At 34.9% G+C, this 17,807-nt stretch overlaps 1 protein-coding gene across 1 annotated transcript in view; it reads left to right on the forward strand.

Annotated features, from left to right (window-relative positions):
• Nucleotides 1-265: 265 nt before the first annotated feature.
• LOC135687877 (uncharacterized) overlaps nucleotides 266-17,807 on the forward strand; it is a 131,074-nt gene continuing 113,532 nt past the window's right edge. The window contains exons 1-2 of the transcript XR_016144984.1: nucleotides 266-396; nucleotides 1,714-1,762. The gene's annotated coding sequence lies outside the window, so the exon portion shown is untranslated. The remainder of the gene's footprint in view (nucleotides 397-1,713; nucleotides 1,763-17,807) is intronic.

Genomic DNA, 17,807 nt, shown 5'->3' on the forward strand with positions numbered 1-17,807 from the left:
CCCGAATTTTGTTAAGAATTCTAAGAGATTTTCATTTACAAACGCTAGTTTTAGCAAAAATTAATATAGTTTAATTATAGTTTAAAATTAAAAACGAGATTTTTCTAGCGTTTGAAAATTTTGATAGGAAATATTTCCGGCTTAAAAAAATTCGGTGGGATTAATTTTCACTTGCCCTCAAACCACTCGATTTGTTTCAATATTCATATTTTTCTCCTACGGAGGAGACTTACCTTCCCATCATGCCCAGCAAGGCATGTGCCAACAAAATTTTTCACTTTGAAAACAACATGGCTTCCAAGAAAATTATTATCGACAACAGTGTACTTATCCCAGTGGAAATATCCTACACAATCACCTTCGCGGCAACTGAAGATAACCAATAATTTCATGAAGGTAAGAAGTATCAAATTACTGCAATTTTTTACTTTGTTTATTTATAAACCAAATTTCTTTTGCCTTCTCTTCTTCTGTGCACGTGGTGTACGTGGTGTACACTTCGTCCCTCTAGCATGAAATCTTTCCAAAAAATTTTCTTTAGACGGCAGTTTGCGATTTTTCTCGACTTTTTTCAAATCCTTTCTCATTTTGATTTACCAAAGAAATTGCTTTAGAATTTCCTGGTCCCAAGAAAGGGGTTTTACAATTGAATTTGTTTTTCGTTTAAATTTCTAAGACCATTGATCACCGGAAATTAAAGAAAATTTTTTTTTTTCGTAAAAATTATTTGTCCAATATAGAATCACGGTTTTTTATATTGAAGAACTTTAATAAACTTTGTCCAAATTCTAGAGCCTAAAAGTAACCTAGGCACCCCTATTCTAAAGATAAATGATTACCCCCCCCCCCCTTCCCCTTTGGTGAGAGAGGCCCAGAAAATTTTTAGAATGAAAACCTTTTTGCTGGACACCAACAAAAGTTCCTTGCTTGGTAGCTCTTTCAATAAAAATTTCTAAAAAGTAATTTTTTAATCTCTGGCAAAAATGTAAAAATGTAGCCACCTAACAATTCCTAAAATGCATTCAGCACCAAACAATGAGTTAGCTTGTTCTAGGCGTTGGCATATTGAACCTTCCGAAAACCAGTCGCTTTTTTCTTTATTTCTACCTATTTATGTTGATTGAGCTTTACATTTAACTCGCTAGCTAAACTTTTAGCGTCTCTCCTCCTGGCCCTGGAATAATGTCCACCCTGCTATGTGGTATTGACTTGACTGTAATCCCATCATCTTTGTAAAATCTTTGTTTTTCAGCATGCTATGTAGTCCTTAAGAATTCGGTTTCAGATAGCCCCCAAAATTAATACCTATGGAAAATGGAATACATGATGGAATTCTATGTTCTCATCTGCATGTATCATTATGATCATGAATGTCTTTGACGATTAATCTGTCTATCATCTCGGCAAAACAATGGTTAACATTAATTCATTAATACTATTGGTTATTGGTGTCAATATATAATCTTCTTAAGTATAGAAAAACATTTAAAACTATTGACAATGCGATTCTGCTGTGAAAATTGAAAGCACTAGGCATATAAGAAAAAAGAATCCCTCAAGTACACTGTCTGAAACTCCGTCTTGTTCCTAGTTTTTTAAAAACATAACCAGGAATACATTCCTTAATATTTTTTGCTTTAGCTTTCTTGGTTTCCGTGATTATCAGAACCTTTTTTTGTTGATAAAACTCTAAAAAAATGAATTCCGTTGCAGATCAAAACACATGGCTACGGAAGATTGTGTATGAATGACGAGGGACGTGGTGAGTGTTGTTTGGATGCCTTTTGAAAAATGGTAGAAAATAAACTGGTATTGCTTTGTCTTTCTCATCTAAATATTTGAGAAACCTTTTAAGTATTACATTTCCGAAAGCTATTTGCATCGCGAACCAACCTTTGCTTTAGGCTTCCAAACTGTGGTGTCTTTCTAACGTTTTAACGTTAAACGAGTGTCTTCTATAGGACCCTTTTCTACGTTAGCTGATTTAATTTTTCATTTATTCGCTTGTTGCGATGTTGATCATCATTATGATGATCATTAATTTCACATAAGATCAAACAAACTTTCTGATTTTCCAAATTGTCTATTCGTAATTATAGAGCAAAATTCTACCACTTAATGGTTTGCTAATTTAATCTGACCCTCTGCCCATTTCGCTGATTTGATCTTAGATTCATTCTTTACAAAGCCCTTCTTCAAATTGATTCAGGTTTTCGGGATCTGCTGGTATCTCTTTGATACTTTAGACCATCTATTATTGCTCTGACCCTTTTTCCTTTTTGCAGAATTAATCTTTGATTTATCCTCTAGAAACCACTTCCTCATACTCATTAAAGTTTGTAAGATCTGCTAGTATCTCTTCAACACTTCAGACCATCCTTTGTTGTTCTGCCTCTCTGCATTTTCGTTGACTGGATCATTTTTAAAAAAATCTTTTTCAACACTCATTGAAGTTTGTGATTTTCGATGGTGTCTCTTCGACAATTGAGACCGTCCCTTGTTGTTCTTCCTCTCTGCCCTTTACGCTGAATTTTTAATTCATTCACTAAAAAATCTTTCTCAACATTCATTGAAGCTTGTGATTTTTGTTAGTGTCTCTTCGACACTTGAAACCGTCTCTTGTTGCTCTTCCTCTCTGCCCTTTTCGCTGATTATTTTTATTCATTCCTTAAAATATCTTTCTCAATTTCATTGAAGCTTGTGATTTTTGTTAGTGTCTCTTCAACACTTGAATCCGTCCCTTGTTGCTCTTCCTCTCTGCCCTTTTCGCTGATTATTTTTATTCATTCCTTAAAAAATCTTTCTCAACATTCATTGAAGCTTGTGATTTTTGTTAGTGTCTCTTCAACACTTGAATCCGTCTCTTGTTGCTCTTCCTCTCTGCCTTTTTCACTGATTATTTTTATTCATTCTTTAAAAAATCTTTCTAAACATTCATTGAAGCTTGTGATTTTTGTTAGTGTCTCTTCAACACTTGAATCCGTCTCTTGTTGCTTTTCCTCTCTGCTCTTTTCGCTGATTATTTTTATTCAGTCCTTAAAAAATCTTTCTCAACATTCATTGAAGCTTCCGATTTTTGTTAGTGTCTCTTCAACACTTGAATCCGTCTTTTGTTGTTCTTCCTCTCTGCCCTTTCCGCTGATTTTTTTATTCATTCTGAAAAAAATCTTTCTCAACATCCATTGAAGCTTGTGATTTTTTTTGGTGTCTCTTCGACAATTGAAACCGTCTCTTGTTGTTCTTACTCTCTGCTCTTTCCGCTGATTTTTTTTATTCATTCTGAAAAAATCTTTCTCAACATTCATTGAAGCTTGTGATATTTGTTGGTGTCTCTTCGACACTTGAAACCCTCTTTTGTTGTTGTTCCTCTTTGCCCTTTTCGCTGATTATTTTTATTCATTCCTTAAAAAATCTTTCTCAACATTCATTGAAGCTTGTGATTTTTGTTAGTGTCTCTTCAACACTTAAAACCGTCTTTTGTTGTTCTTCCTCTCTGCCCTTCCCGCTGATTTTATTTTATTCATTCTTTAAAAATTCTTTCTCAACATTCCTTGAAGCTTGTCATTTTTGTTGGTGTCTCTTCGACACTTGAAACCGTCTTTTGTTGTTCTTCCTCTTTGCCCTTTCAGCTGATCTTTTTTAATTCATTCTCTGAAAAATCTTTCCCAACATTCCTTGAATCTTGTGATTTTCGTTGCTATCTTTTCGACACTTGAATCGGTCCCTTGTTGTTTTTTCTCTCTGCCCTTTTCCCTGAATTTTTGTTTCTATTTATTCTTTAAAAATCTTTCTCAACATTCATTGAAGCTTGTGATTTTTGTTAGTGTCTCTTCGACACTTGAAACCGTCTCTTTTTGCTCTTCCTCTCTGCCCTTTTCGCTGATTATTTTTATTCATTCCTTAAAATATCTTTCTCAATTTCATTGAAGCTTGTGATTTTTGTTAGTGTCTCTTCAACACTTGAATCCGTCCCTTGTTGCTCTTCCTCTCTGCCCTTTTCGCTGATTATTTTTATTCATTCCTTAAAAAATCTTTCTCAACATTCATTGAAGCTTGTGATTTTTGTTAGTGTCTCTTCAACACTTGAATCCGTCTCTTGTTGCTTTTCCTCTCTGCTCTTTTCGCTGATTATTTTTATTCAGTCCTTAAAAAATCTTTCTCAACATTCATTGAAGCTTCCGATTTTTGTTAGTGTCTCTTCAACACTTGAATCCGTCTCTTGTTGTTCTTACTCTCTGCCCTTTCCGCTGATTTTTTTTATTCATTCTGAAAAAATCTTTCTCAACATTCATTGAAGCTTGTGATATTTGTTGGTGTCTCTTCGACACTTGAAACCGTCTTTTGTTGTTCTTCCTCTTTGCCCTTTCAGCTGATCTTTTTTAATTCATTCTCTAAAAAATCTTTCCCAACATTCCTTGAAACTTGTGATTTTCGTTGCTATCTTTTCGACACTTGAAACCGTCCCTTGTTGTTTTTTCTCTCTGCCCTTTTCCCTGAATTTTTGTTTCTATTTATTCTTTAAAAATCTTTCTCAACATTCATTGAAGCTTGTGATTTTTGTTAGTGTCTCTTCGACACTTGAAACCGTCTCTTGTTGCTCTTCCTCTCTGCTCTTTTCGCTGATTATTTTTATTCATTCCTTTAAATATCTTTCTCAATTTCATTGAAGCTTGTGATTTTTGTTAGTGTCTCTTCAACACTTGAATCCGTCCCTTGTTGCCCTACCTCTCTGCCCTTTTCGCTGATTATTTTTATTCATTCCTTAAAAAATCTTTCTCAACATTCATTGAAGCTTGTGATTTTTGTTAGTGTCTCTTCAACACTTGAATCCGTCTCTTGTTGCTTTTCCTCTCTGCTCTTTTCGCTGATTATTTTTATCATTCCTTAAAAAATCTTTCTCAACATTCATTGAAGCTTGTGATTTTTGTTAGTGTCTCTTCAACACTTGAATCCGTCCCTTGTTGCTCTTCCTCTCTGCCCTTTTCGCTGATTATTTTTAGTCATTCCTTAAAAAATCTTTTTTAAGAATCATTGAAGCTTGTGATTTTGTTGGTATCTTTTCGACACTTAAAACCGTCTCTTTTTGTTCTTCCTCTCTGCCCTTTCAGCTGATTTTTCTGATTCATTCTCTAAAAACTCTTTCTCAACATTCCTTGAAGCTTGTGATTTTCATTGGTATCTTTCCGACACTTGAGACCGCCCCTTTTTGTTCTTCCTCTAAACCTTTTCTTTGATTTTTTATTCATTCTCTAAAAAATATCTCCCAACATTCATTGAAGCTTGTGATTTTCGATGGTGTCTCTTCGACAATTGAGACCGTCCCTTTTTGTTCTTCCTCTCTGCCCTTTACGCTGATTTTTTAATTCATTCACTAAAAAATCTTTCTCAACATTCCTTGAAGCTTGTGATTTTCATTGGTATCTTTTCGAAACTTGAGACCGTCCTATGTTGTCCTTCCTTTCTGCCCTTTTCCCCTTTTTTTCATTCCTTAAAAATTTTTCCCAACACTCATTGAAGCTTCTGATTATCGTTGGTTTCTCTTCGACATTTGAGTCCCTCCCTTGTTGTTCTGCCTCTCCGCCTTTTTCTCTGATCTTTTATTTATTTATTCTCTAAAAAGTGTTTCTCAACACTCATTGAAGCTTCTGATTTTCGTTGGTGTCTCTTCAAAACTTGAGATCGTCCCTTGTTTTCCTTCCTCTCTGCCCTTTTTCGTCATTTGTTTTTTTCATTCTCTAAAAATTATTTCTCAACATTCACTGAAGCTTCTGATTTTCGTTGGTGTCTTTTCGAAACTTGAGACCGTCCCTTTCTGTTTTTCCACTCTGCCCTTTTTCCCTGATTTATCTTTTTATCCATTCCATAAAAAACTTTTCTCAACATTCATTGAAGTTAGCGAGTTTCTTTGGTGTCTCTTAAAAACTCGAGACCGTCTTTTGTTGTTCTTCCACTTTGCCCTTTTTCCTGATTTATCTTTTTATCCATTCCATACAAAACCTTTCTCAACATTCATTGAAGTTTGCGAGTTTCTTTTGGTGTCTCTTAAAAACTCGAGACCGTCTTTTGTTGCTCTTCCACTTAACCCTTTTCCCTGATTTATCCTTTTATCCTTTCCATAAAAAACCTTCCTCAACATTCATTGAAGTTAGCGAGTTTCTTTGGTGTCTCTTAAAAACTCGAGACCCTCTTTTGTTGTTCTTCCACTTTGCCCTTTTCCCTGATTTATCTTTTTATCCATTCCATAAAAAACTTTTCTCAACATTCATTGAAGTTTGCGAGTTTCTTTGGTGTCTCTTAAAAACTTGATACCGTCTTTTGTTGTTCTTCCACTTTGCCCTTTTCCCTGATTTATCTTTTTATCCATTCCACAAAAAACCTTTGTCAACATTCATTGAAGTTTGCGAGTTTCTTTGGTGTCTCTTAAAAACTTGAGACTGTCTTTCGTTGTTCTTCCATTTTGCCCATTTCCCTGATTTATCTTTTAATCCATTCCATAAAAAACCTTTCCAACATCAATTGAAGTTTGCGAGTTTCTTTGGTGTCTTTTAGAAACATGAGACCGTCCCTTGTTGTTCTTTCTTTTTGCCCTTTTCCCTGATTTGTTTTATTTATTCCTTAAAGAATCTTTCTCAACACTCATTGAAGGTTCTGATTTTCGTTGGTATCTCTTCGACATTTGAGTCCGTCACTGGTTGTTCTGCCTCTCCGCCCTTTCCCTGATTTTGTATTTATTTATTCTCTAAAAATTTTTTCTCGACACTCATTGAAGCTTGTGACTTTCGATGCCCTCTCTTCAACACTTGAATTATGACTGAAGAACTTTTAGAAAGGTCTCATAAGATCATTTTGCTAAATTTCTGAAAGTGCCTTTCTCTGGCTTTATTCGGAAATACTTCATGCTCGAAGAAAGATGAACTTAGGACAACATTTGGTTTGACATGGCTTGGATTGATTAAGGCTGTTCTATCAATTGAGGTACTAATTCATTTATAATTATTTTGATATCTTGAAACATATGGGGCTTGGGAGTGAAAAGGGAGCATAAACATTTCAATTAACACAGGCATAGGAAATCACAAAATATATTCAAGACAGCAACATGCGAAAACTCTTACATTGACATTGTGTTTTGTGTTCAATTTTTAATCGTTTGAATAAAGTGCTACACAGGCAATATTATATGGTGCAGTGATGATCAATTTGTGCAATGATGAATGGAAAATGTGCAGCAATGAGTCTGAATTCATGCAGCGTGAAATTTTCTAATTGTTTTCATTAGTAATCAAAATGTATGAAACAGCCACCAACTAAACAAAAAGTGCAATTTGTTTTATCAAAAATGTTGTAACTTTTAAAAACTAGCTGATATTGATATATACCTAGGGGTTGGCATATTGTCTTGCGCATAAGACGGCTTGTTGAACTAGTTTTAGGTCTGTTGTGTGCTGAGACTAAATTTTTGCAATGGATAATGGATACACGCAATGGATACACGGACATTTCTTATATCATTCTCACCGGCTCAAAGCCTACAGGTTCCCCAAATTTACCAAGGAATCGGTTTCTCGCTTAAAGTTTACTGAAGGAGCACTTGATTCAATTACAAAAAGTTCCAATCGATTTTCCTTGGGAAATCTGTTTTCATGTGTGATATATATATTTATGTTTGCTAGTGTTTTCTTTCGCTGGTATGTTTCAATAAATCATGAAGCAAATTTATCACATTTTATATCTAATAGGCAATAGCGAGTTGGCACAATCATTTTTATCGTAGTAAGCATAAGTTTGTCTATTTTGTATTCAGTTACGAGAGCTTTAGCTACTTTTAAGTGAACTTCAGCTACTCAGCTACGCTGTATCTTCAGTACTGAAGCCTAAAGTGTACCTCTACCCATCCCTCTCTCATTAGATGGTGCTATAATGATCAGTCCAAGTTCATTTACTTCCAGCTAATAAATTTTCAAAAAAAGGGTGGGGGTCGATTAAGGGTCGACCTTTAAAGCTCTTCAAGAAAAGGAATGGGTATATATAGATGGGTACATTAATTATATGAAATCTACCCATAATTTTGAGGTATTAGTTTGTTGATGAAAAGCATAACAACCCTATCTGCAAAACGCACCCACGGTACTCGGACTAATGCTTTACTGCCAATTGCGATACTAGTTTGAATTGCAAAATTTATGTATTTGTGCAGTGATGAATACCTTAGAATATTGTCTGTTGCTACATCACTTCTAGGTCCACCATTTACCAATTATATCTATGCAACTCATAGTCAGGTCTCCGTACTTTTATCGTTAGATATCTTTCAATAGGTGCATCACCAATCCACAAATATTTTGCGACATATCTTTATACCTATGTTTGGATAAGATATGAACCCAAGAATCACCCTTTTACATTTCCTCGACTATCCTCATAGGGTGTATGCTCACTATTCTCATTACCAGTAATGAAACATGTCTGAAAATTGAAGTCCATTGCTGATACATTGACATTATGACGAAAATTCAGGATGATTATGCAGTTGGCATCTTCAACATTTTTCAAACGTTTTTCCAGCGAGAATGATCAAACCAGCAGACATTCTGTCTGACAAGAATTCCAGCTCATTCTCGACCTTTAAAGTACTTTCCAACTTACAATCAAACCAAAATACCATTATGTTTTCAGTCTAAAATATAGCACCTTGAAGTTATTTTCTTCTTCTCTTTGACCCCTTTGAATTTTGCATACACATCATATTTCCCCTTCTCAGTTAGGTCTAATGGATATTTTGTAGCAAAAATATAAGTCTTTGCTATCAAAAGAATGTTTGTTTGAAAGAATTTTTATGTTTTTTGGATATAATATCTTATTTATGTCTGGGGCCAATAGTCTGGCTTCAGAAGAAGGTTAGATTTAGAATGTTAGAAGCAGTGGCAATAAATTGCAGCTTTATTCTGTTTTGTGCACTGTTTGTAATAGACAATTGGGACTGACAAAATGGGGTTGGGATGCTGGGTATCATTTAATAATGACAAAAATGTCGTTGTAACAAAATGTATATTTACTATTAAGTCTATCAATTTAAATTATTCCGGGTATCGGACTGTTAAACTTGTTAGCAAAAGACTGCCATTACAAATGATCTGAAACTATCAATTCTATATTGCAAATAGATACTGTGGAATAAGAATTGGGAAAAAGATGATTCATTGACCTCATGCCCCTTGTTCAGATCTTATCAGCTATTCCTTTGAATTTGTGAAAACTAATGATTTTTTAAGAATGGAGGATATTTACAAATTGAATAAAGCTAATATTTCTGCTATGTAGTTAAATATTCTGTGAGACCTATATCACTTTGCCTTGAAAGCCAAAAAAGGTTCCACGTCGGGGGCTAGCCAACGAAGGTATCCCTTTGTCTCCTAGGAATCCTCTCTATCTGACAAGCGTTGTGTGCAACGTCAATGGACGCAGACCGGCACCACAAGTCGGAGTAAGGGCTAGCCCCCACCATATCCCTTTGTCTCCTTTGGGATATCATTCTGACAGTGTTGTGTGCGAGTGTCAGGAGGAACTGGGTGCTCATTTGCGAAGTTCATTTTTATATGTGGCAGTGGGATTGTTTGAAACTAACAAATTAGAATAAACGGTATTTTACTAGCAATATTGGATCCTCTCAATCAAGCTGGAAGGTGGTTTTCATCAACCAATCATATCATTGTAAAGAGGGTGAGGCAAGAATGCTTTGCCATGAAAGACAGCCAAAACAGAGAGCTACGAAAAGCTTACCAAATTTCCGTTAGACAGAGTACAGCCATGTTATTATGAAGATTTATTATCTGTGAAATCCTTGGTTAACACAGTAAAACTGTAAACTCTTACCAGTAAATAAAAAATTGGTTACTCTTAGAGCCTTATTTCACGTCTCGAACATATGCTTTGTTATACTCTGTCAATCTCACACTTGAATTCCTGATATATCTGCATCTTGTGCTTGCTATACACAAAGCTTGTGTTGCATTTAAACATGGCCGATAATTTTTGTTTAGCAGCGACATGAGCAATCCTCCATAATGCTCATCCTTAGATTGATCGACGTTTATAACATTATTCAATTGATAAATATGAAATTATAAAATGATTCAAGAAAGTAAAACTGATTTTGGATAGTTAAGTGAAAATGTCTAACTTTGTACGATTTCAACAATTTTTTGTGTAGCTTTGATTCAGCGATCCCCCTTAATGTTCATCTTTAGATTGATTGACATTTATAAATTTAGTCAGTTGATAAATATCAAACTATCAGTTGAACTAAGAAGGTAACACTGATTTCATATAGTTTGCTGAAAATGTCTAAGTTTTATACTATTTCAACAATTTTTCTATTCGGTTACAATTGAGTATAAAACTATAAGTTGAACTAGGAAGGTAACACAGATTTTGGAGTGTTTGTTGAAAATGTCTAAATTTTATACGATCTGAACATTTTCTATTTGGCTACGATTGAGCCATTTTCCATAATGTTCATGTTTAATTTGATCGACATTCATTCACTAAAAAATCTTTCTCAACATTCATTGAAGCTTGTGATTTTTGTTAGTGTCTCTTCAACACTTGAATCCGTCTCTTGTTGCTCTTCCTCTCTGCCTTTTTCACTGATTATTTTTATTCATTCTTTAAAAAATCTTTCTAAACATTCATTGAAGCTTGTGATTTTTGTTAGTGTCTCTTCAACACTTGAATCCGTCTCTTGTTGCTTTTCCTCTCTGCTCTTTTCGCTGATTATTTTTATTCAGTCCTTAAAAAATCTTTCTCAACATTCATTGAAGCTTCCGATTTTTGTTAGTGTCTCTTCAACACTTGAATCCGTCTTTTGTTGTTCTTCCTCTCTGCCCTTTCCGCTGATTTTTTTATTCATTCTGAAAAAAATCTTTCTCAACATCCATTGAAGCTTGTGATTTTTTTTGGTGTCTCTTCGACAATTGAAACCGTCTCTTGTTGTTCTTACTCTCTGCTCTTTCCGCTGATTTTTTTTATTCATTCTGAAAAAATCTTTCTCAACATTCATTGAAGCTTGTGATATTTGTTGGTGTCTCTTCGACACTTGAAACCCTCTTTTGTTGTTGTTCCTCTTTGCCCTTTTCGCTGATTATTTTTATTCATTCCTTAAAAAATCTTTCTCAACATTCATTGAAGCTTGTGATTTTTGTTAGTGTCTCTTCAACACTTAAAACCGTCTTTTGTTGTTCTTCCTCTCTGCCCTTCCCGCTGATTTTATTTTATTCATTCTTTAAAAATTCTTTCTCAACATTCCTTGAAGCTTGTCATTTTTGTTGGTGTCTCTTCGACACTTGAAACCGTCTTTTGTTGTTCTTCCTCTTTGCCCTTTCAGCTGATCTTTTTTAATTCATTCTCTGAAAAATCTTTCCCAACATTCCTTGAATCTTGTGATTTTCGTTGCTATCTTTTCGACACTTGAATCGGTCCCTTGTTGTTTTTTCTCTCTGCCCTTTTCCCTGAATTTTTGTTTCTATTTATTCTTTAAAAATCTTTCTCAACATTCATTGAAGCTTGTGATTTTTGTTAGTGTCTCTTCGACACTTGAAACCGTCTCTTTTTGCTCTTCCTCTCTGCCCTTTTCGCTGATTATTTTTATTCATTCCTTAAAATATCTTTCTCAATTTCATTGAAGCTTGTGATTTTTGTTAGTGTCTCTTCAACACTTGAATCCGTCCCTTGTTGCTCTTCCTCTCTGCCCTTTTCGCTGATTATTTTTATTCATTCCTTAAAAAATCTTTCTCAACATTCATTGAAGCTTGTGATTTTTGTTAGTGTCTCTTCAACACTTGAATCCGTCTCTTGTTGCTTTTCCTCTCTGCTCTTTTCGCTGATTATTTTTATTCAGTCCTTAAAAAATCTTTCTCAACATTCATTGAAGCTTCCGATTTTTGTTAGTGTCTCTTCAACACTTGAATCCGTCTCTTGTTGTTCTTACTCTCTGCCCTTTCCGCTGATTTTTTTTATTCATTCTGAAAAAATCTTTCTCAACATTCATTGAAGCTTGTGATATTTGTTGGTGTCTCTTCGACACTTGAAACCGTCTTTTGTTGTTCTTCCTCTTTGCCCTTTCAGCTGATCTTTTTTAATTCATTCTCTAAAAAATCTTTCCCAACATTCCTTGAAACTTGTGATTTTCGTTGCTATCTTTTCGACACTTGAAACCGTCCCTTGTTGTTTTTTCTCTCTGCCCTTTTCCCTGAATTTTTGTTTCTATTTATTCTTTAAAAATCTTTCTCAACATTCATTGAAGCTTGTGATTTTTGTTAGTGTCTCTTCGACACTTGAAACCGTCTCTTGTTGCTCTTCCTCTCTGCTCTTTTCGCTGATTATTTTTATTCATTCCTTTAAATATCTTTCTCAATTTCATTGAAGCTTGTGATTTTTGTTAGTGTCTCTTCAACACTTGAATCCGTCCCTTGTTGCCCTACCTCTCTGCCCTTTTCGCTGATTATTTTTATTCATTCCTTAAAAAATCTTTCTCAACATTCATTGAAGCTTGTGATTTTTGTTAGTGTCTCTTCAACACTTGAATCCGTCTCTTGTTGCTTTTCCTCTCTGCTCTTTTCGCTGATTATTTTTATCATTCCTTAAAAAATCTTTCTCAACATTCATTGAAGCTTGTGATTTTTGTTAGTGTCTCTTCAACACTTGAATCCGTCCCTTGTTGCTCTTCCTCTCTGCCCTTTTCGCTGATTATTTTTAGTCATTCCTTAAAAAATCTTTTTTAAGAATCATTGAAGCTTGTGATTTTGTTGGTATCTTTTCGACACTTAAAACCGTCTCTTTTTGTTCTTCCTCTCTGCCCTTTCAGCTGATTTTTCTGATTCATTCTCTAAAAACTCTTTCTCAACATTCCTTGAAGCTTGTGATTTTCATTGGTATCTTTCCGACACTTGAGACCGCCCCTTTTTGTTCTTCCTCTAAACCTTTTCTTTGATTTTTTATTCATTCTCTAAAAAATATCTCCCAACATTCATTGAAGCTTGTGATTTTCGATGGTGTCTCTTCGACAATTGAGACCGTCCCTTTTTGTTCTTCCTCTCTGCCCTTTACGCTGATTTTTTAATTCATTCACTAAAAAATCTTTCTCAACATTCCTTGAAGCTTGTGATTTTCATTGGTATCTTTTCGAAACTTGAGACCGTCCTATGTTGTCCTTCCTTTCTGCCCTTTTCCCCTTTTTTTCATTCCTTAAAAATTTTTCCCAACACTCATTGAAGCTTCTGATTATCGTTGGTTTCTCTTCGACATTTGAGTCCCTCCCTTGTTGTTCTGCCTCTCCGCCTTTTTCTCTGATCTTTTATTTATTTATTCTCTAAAAAGTGTTTCTCAACACTCATTGAAGCTTCTGATTTTCGTTGGTGTCTCTTCAAAACTTGAGATCGTCCCTTGTTTTCCTTCCTCTCTGCCCTTTTTCGTCATTTGTTTTTTTCATTCTCTAAAAATTATTTCTCAACATTCACTGAAGCTTCTGATTTTCGTTGGTGTCTTTTCGAAACTTGAGACCGTCCCTTTCTGTTTTTCCACTCTGCCCTTTTTCCCTGATTTATCTTTTTATCCATTCCATAAAAAACTTTTCTCAACATTCATTGAAGTTAGCGAGTTTCTTTGGTGTCTCTTAAAAACTCGAGACCGTCTTTTGTTGTTCTTCCACTTTGCCCTTTTTCCTGATTTATCTTTTTATCCATTCCATACAAAACCTTTCTCAACATTCATTGAAGTTTGCGAGTTTCTTTTGGTGTCTCTTAAAAACTCGAGACCGTCTTTTGTTGCTCTTCCACTTAACCCTTTTCCCTGATTTATCCTTTTATCCTTTCCATAAAAAACCTTCCTCAACATTCATTGAAGTTAGCGAGTTTCTTTGGTGTCTCTTAAAAACTCGAGACCCTCTTTTGTTGTTCTTCCACTTTGCCCTTTTCCCTGATTTATCTTTTTATCCATTCCATAAAAAACTTTTCTCAACATTCATTGAAGTTTGCGAGTTTCTTTGGTGTCTCTTAAAAACTTGATACCGTCTTTTGTTGTTCTTCCACTTTGCCCTTTTCCCTGATTTATCTTTTTATCCATTCCACAAAAAACCTTTGTCAACATTCATTGAAGTTTGCGAGTTTCTTTGGTGTCTCTTAAAAACTTGAGACTGTCTTTCGTTGTTCTTCCATTTTGCCCATTTCCCTGATTTATCTTTTAATCCATTCCATAAAAAACCTTTCCAACATCAATTGAAGTTTGCGAGTTTCTTTGGTGTCTTTTAGAAACATGAGACCGTCCCTTGTTGTTCTTTCTTTTTGCCCTTTTCCCTGATTTGTTTTATTTATTCCTTAAAGAATCTTTCTCAACACTCATTGAAGGTTCTGATTTTCGTTGGTATCTCTTCGACATTTGAGTCCGTCACTGGTTGTTCTGCCTCTCCGCCCTTTCCCTGATTTTGTATTTATTTATTCTCTAAAAATTTTTTCTCGACACTCATTGAAGCTTGTGACTTTCGATGCCCTCTCTTCAACACTTGAATTATGACTGAAGAACTTTTAGAAAGGTCTCATAAGATCATTTTGCTAAATTTCTGAAAGTGCCTTTCTCTGGCTTTATTCGGAAATACTTCATGCTCGAAGAAAGATGAACTTAGGACAACATTTGGTTTGACATGGCTTGGATTGATTAAGGCTGTTCTATCAATTGAGGTACTAATTCATTTATAATTATTTTGATATCTTGAAACATATGGGGCTTGGGAGTGAAAAGGGAGCATAAACATTTCAATTAACACAGGCATAGGAAATCACAAAATATATTCAAGACAGCAACATGCGAAAACTCTTACATTGACATTGTGTTTTGTGTTCAATTTTTAATCGTTTGAATAAAGTGCTACACAGGCAATATTATATGGTGCAGTGATGATCAATTTGTGCAATGATGAATGGAAAATGTGCAGCAATGAGTCTGAATTCATGCAGCGTGAAATTTTCTAATTGTTTTCATTAGTAATCAAAATGTATGAAACAGCCACCAACTAAACAAAAAGTGCAATTTGTTTTATCAAAAATGTTGTAACTTTTAAAAACTAGCTGATATTGATATATACCTAGGGGTTGGCATATTGTCTTGCGCATAAGACGGCTTGTTGAACTAGTTTTAGGTCTGTTGTGTGCTGAGACTAAATTTTTGCAATGGATAATGGATACACGCAATGGATACACGGACATTTCTTATATCATTCTCACCGGCTCAAAGCCTACAGGTTCCCCAAATTTACCAAGGAATCGGTTTCTCGCTTAAAGTTTACTGAAGGAGCACTTGATTCAATTACAAAAAGTTCCAATCGATTTTCCTTGGGAAATCTGTTTTCATGTGTGATATATATATTTATGTTTGCTAGTGTTTTCTTTCGCTGGTATGTTTCAATAAATCATGAAGCAAATTTATCACATTTTATATCTAATAGGCAATAGCGAGTTGGCACAATCATTTTTATCGTAGTAAGCATAAGTTTGTCTATTTTGTATTCAGTTACGAGAGCTTTAGCTACTTCTAAGTGAACTTCAGCTACTCAGCTACGCTGTATCTTCAGTACTGAAGCCTAAAGTGTACCTCTACCCATCCCTCTCTCATTAGATGGTGCTATAATGATCAGTCCAAGTTCATTTACTTCCAGCTAATAAATTTTCAAAAAAGGGTGGGGGTCGATTAAGGGTCGACCTTTAAAGCTCTTCAAGAAAAGGAATGGGTATATATAGATGGGTACATTAATTATATTAAATCTACCCATAATTTTGAGGTATTAGTTTGTTGATGAAAAGCATAACAACCCTATCTGCAAAACGCACCCACGGTACTCGGACTAATGCTTTACTGCCAATTGCGATACTAGTTTGAATTGCAAAATTTATGTATTTGTGCAGTGATGAATACCTTAGATTATTGTCTGTTGCTACATCACTTCTAGGTCCACCATTTACCAATTATATCTATGCAACTCATAGTCAGGTCTCCGTACTTTTATCGTTAGATATCTTTCAATAGGTGCATCACCAATACACAAATGTTTTGCGACATATCTTTATACCTATGTTTGGATAAGATATGAACCCAAGAATCACCCTTTTACATTTCCTCGACTATTCTCATAGGGTGTATGCTCACTATTCTCATTACCAGCAATGAAACATGTCTGAAAATTGAAGTCCATTGCTGATACATTGACATTATGACGAAAATTCAGGATGATTGTGCAGTTGGCATCTTCAACATTTTTCAAACGTTTTTCCAGCCAGAATGATCAAACCAGCAGACATTCTGTCTAACAAGAATTCCAGCTCATTCTCGACCTTTAAAGTACTTTCCAACTTACAATCAAACCAAAATACCATTATGTTTTCAGTCTAAAATATAGCACCTTGAAGTTATTTTCTTCTTCTCTTTGACCCCTTTGAATTTTGCATACACATCATATTTCCCTTTCTCAGTTAGGTCTAATGGATATTTTGTAGCAAAAATTTAAGTCTTTGCTATCAAAAGAATGTTTGTTTGAAAGAATTTTTATGTTTTTTGGATATAATATCTTATTTATGTCTGGGGTCAATAGTCTGGCTTCAGAAGAAGGTTAGATTTAGAATGTTAGAAGCAGTGGCAATAAATTGCAGCTTTATTCTGTTTTGTGCACTGTTTGTAATAGACAATTGGGACTGACAAAATGGGGTTGGGATGCTGGGTATCATTTAATAATGACAAAAATGTCGTTGTAACAAAATGTATATTTACTATTAAGTCTATCAATTTAAATTATTCTGGGTATCGGACTGTTAAACTTGTTAGCAAAAGACTGCCATTACAAATGATCTGAAACTATCAATTCTATATTGCAAATAGATACTGTGGAATAAGAATTGGGAAAAAGATGATTCATTGACCTTATGCCCCTTGTTCAGATCTTATCAGCTATTCCTTTGAATTTGTGAAAACTAATGATTTTTTAAGTATGGAGGATATTTACAAATTGAATAAAGCTAATATTTCTGCTATGTAGTTAAATATTCTGTGAGACCTATATCACTCTGCCTTGAAAGCCAAAAAAGGTTCCACGTCGGGGGCTAGCCAACGAAGGTATCCCTTTGTCTCCTAGGAATCCCCTCTATCTGACAAGCGTTGTGTGCAACGTCAATTGACGCAGACCGGCACCACAAGTCGGAGTAAGGGCTAGCCCCCACCATATCCCTTTGTCTCCTTTGGGATATCATTCTGACAGTGTTGTGTGCGAGTGTCAGGAGGAACTGGGTGCTCATTTGCGAAGTTCATTTTTATATGTGGCAGTGGGATTGTTTGAAACTAACAAATTAGAATAAACGGTATTTTACTAGCAATATTGGATCCTCTCAATCAAGCTGGAAGGTGGTTTTCATCAACCAATCATATCATTGTAAAGAGGGCGAGGCAAGAATGCTTTGCCATGAAAGACAGCCAAAACAGAGAGCTACGAAAAGCTTACCAAATTTCCGTTAGACAGAGTACAGCCATGTTATTATGAAGATTTATTATCTGTGAAATCCTTGGTTAACACAGTAAAACTGTAAACTCTTACCAGTAAATAAAAAATTGGTTACTCTTAGAGCCTTATTTCACGTCTCGAACATATGCTTTGTTATACTCTGTCAATCTCACACTTGAATTCCTGATATATCTGTTTCTTGTGCTTGCTATACACAAAGCTTGTGTTGCATTTAAACATGGCCGATAATTTTTGTTTAGCAGCGACATGAGCA

The sequence above is a fragment of the Rhopilema esculentum genome, chromosome 20 (genome assembly GCF_057945365.1).
Source record: "Rhopilema esculentum isolate cy_ngs chromosome 20, ASM5794536v1, whole genome shotgun sequence".
Classification (NCBI taxonomy): domain Eukaryota; kingdom Metazoa; phylum Cnidaria; class Scyphozoa; order Rhizostomeae; family Rhizostomatidae; genus Rhopilema; species Rhopilema esculentum.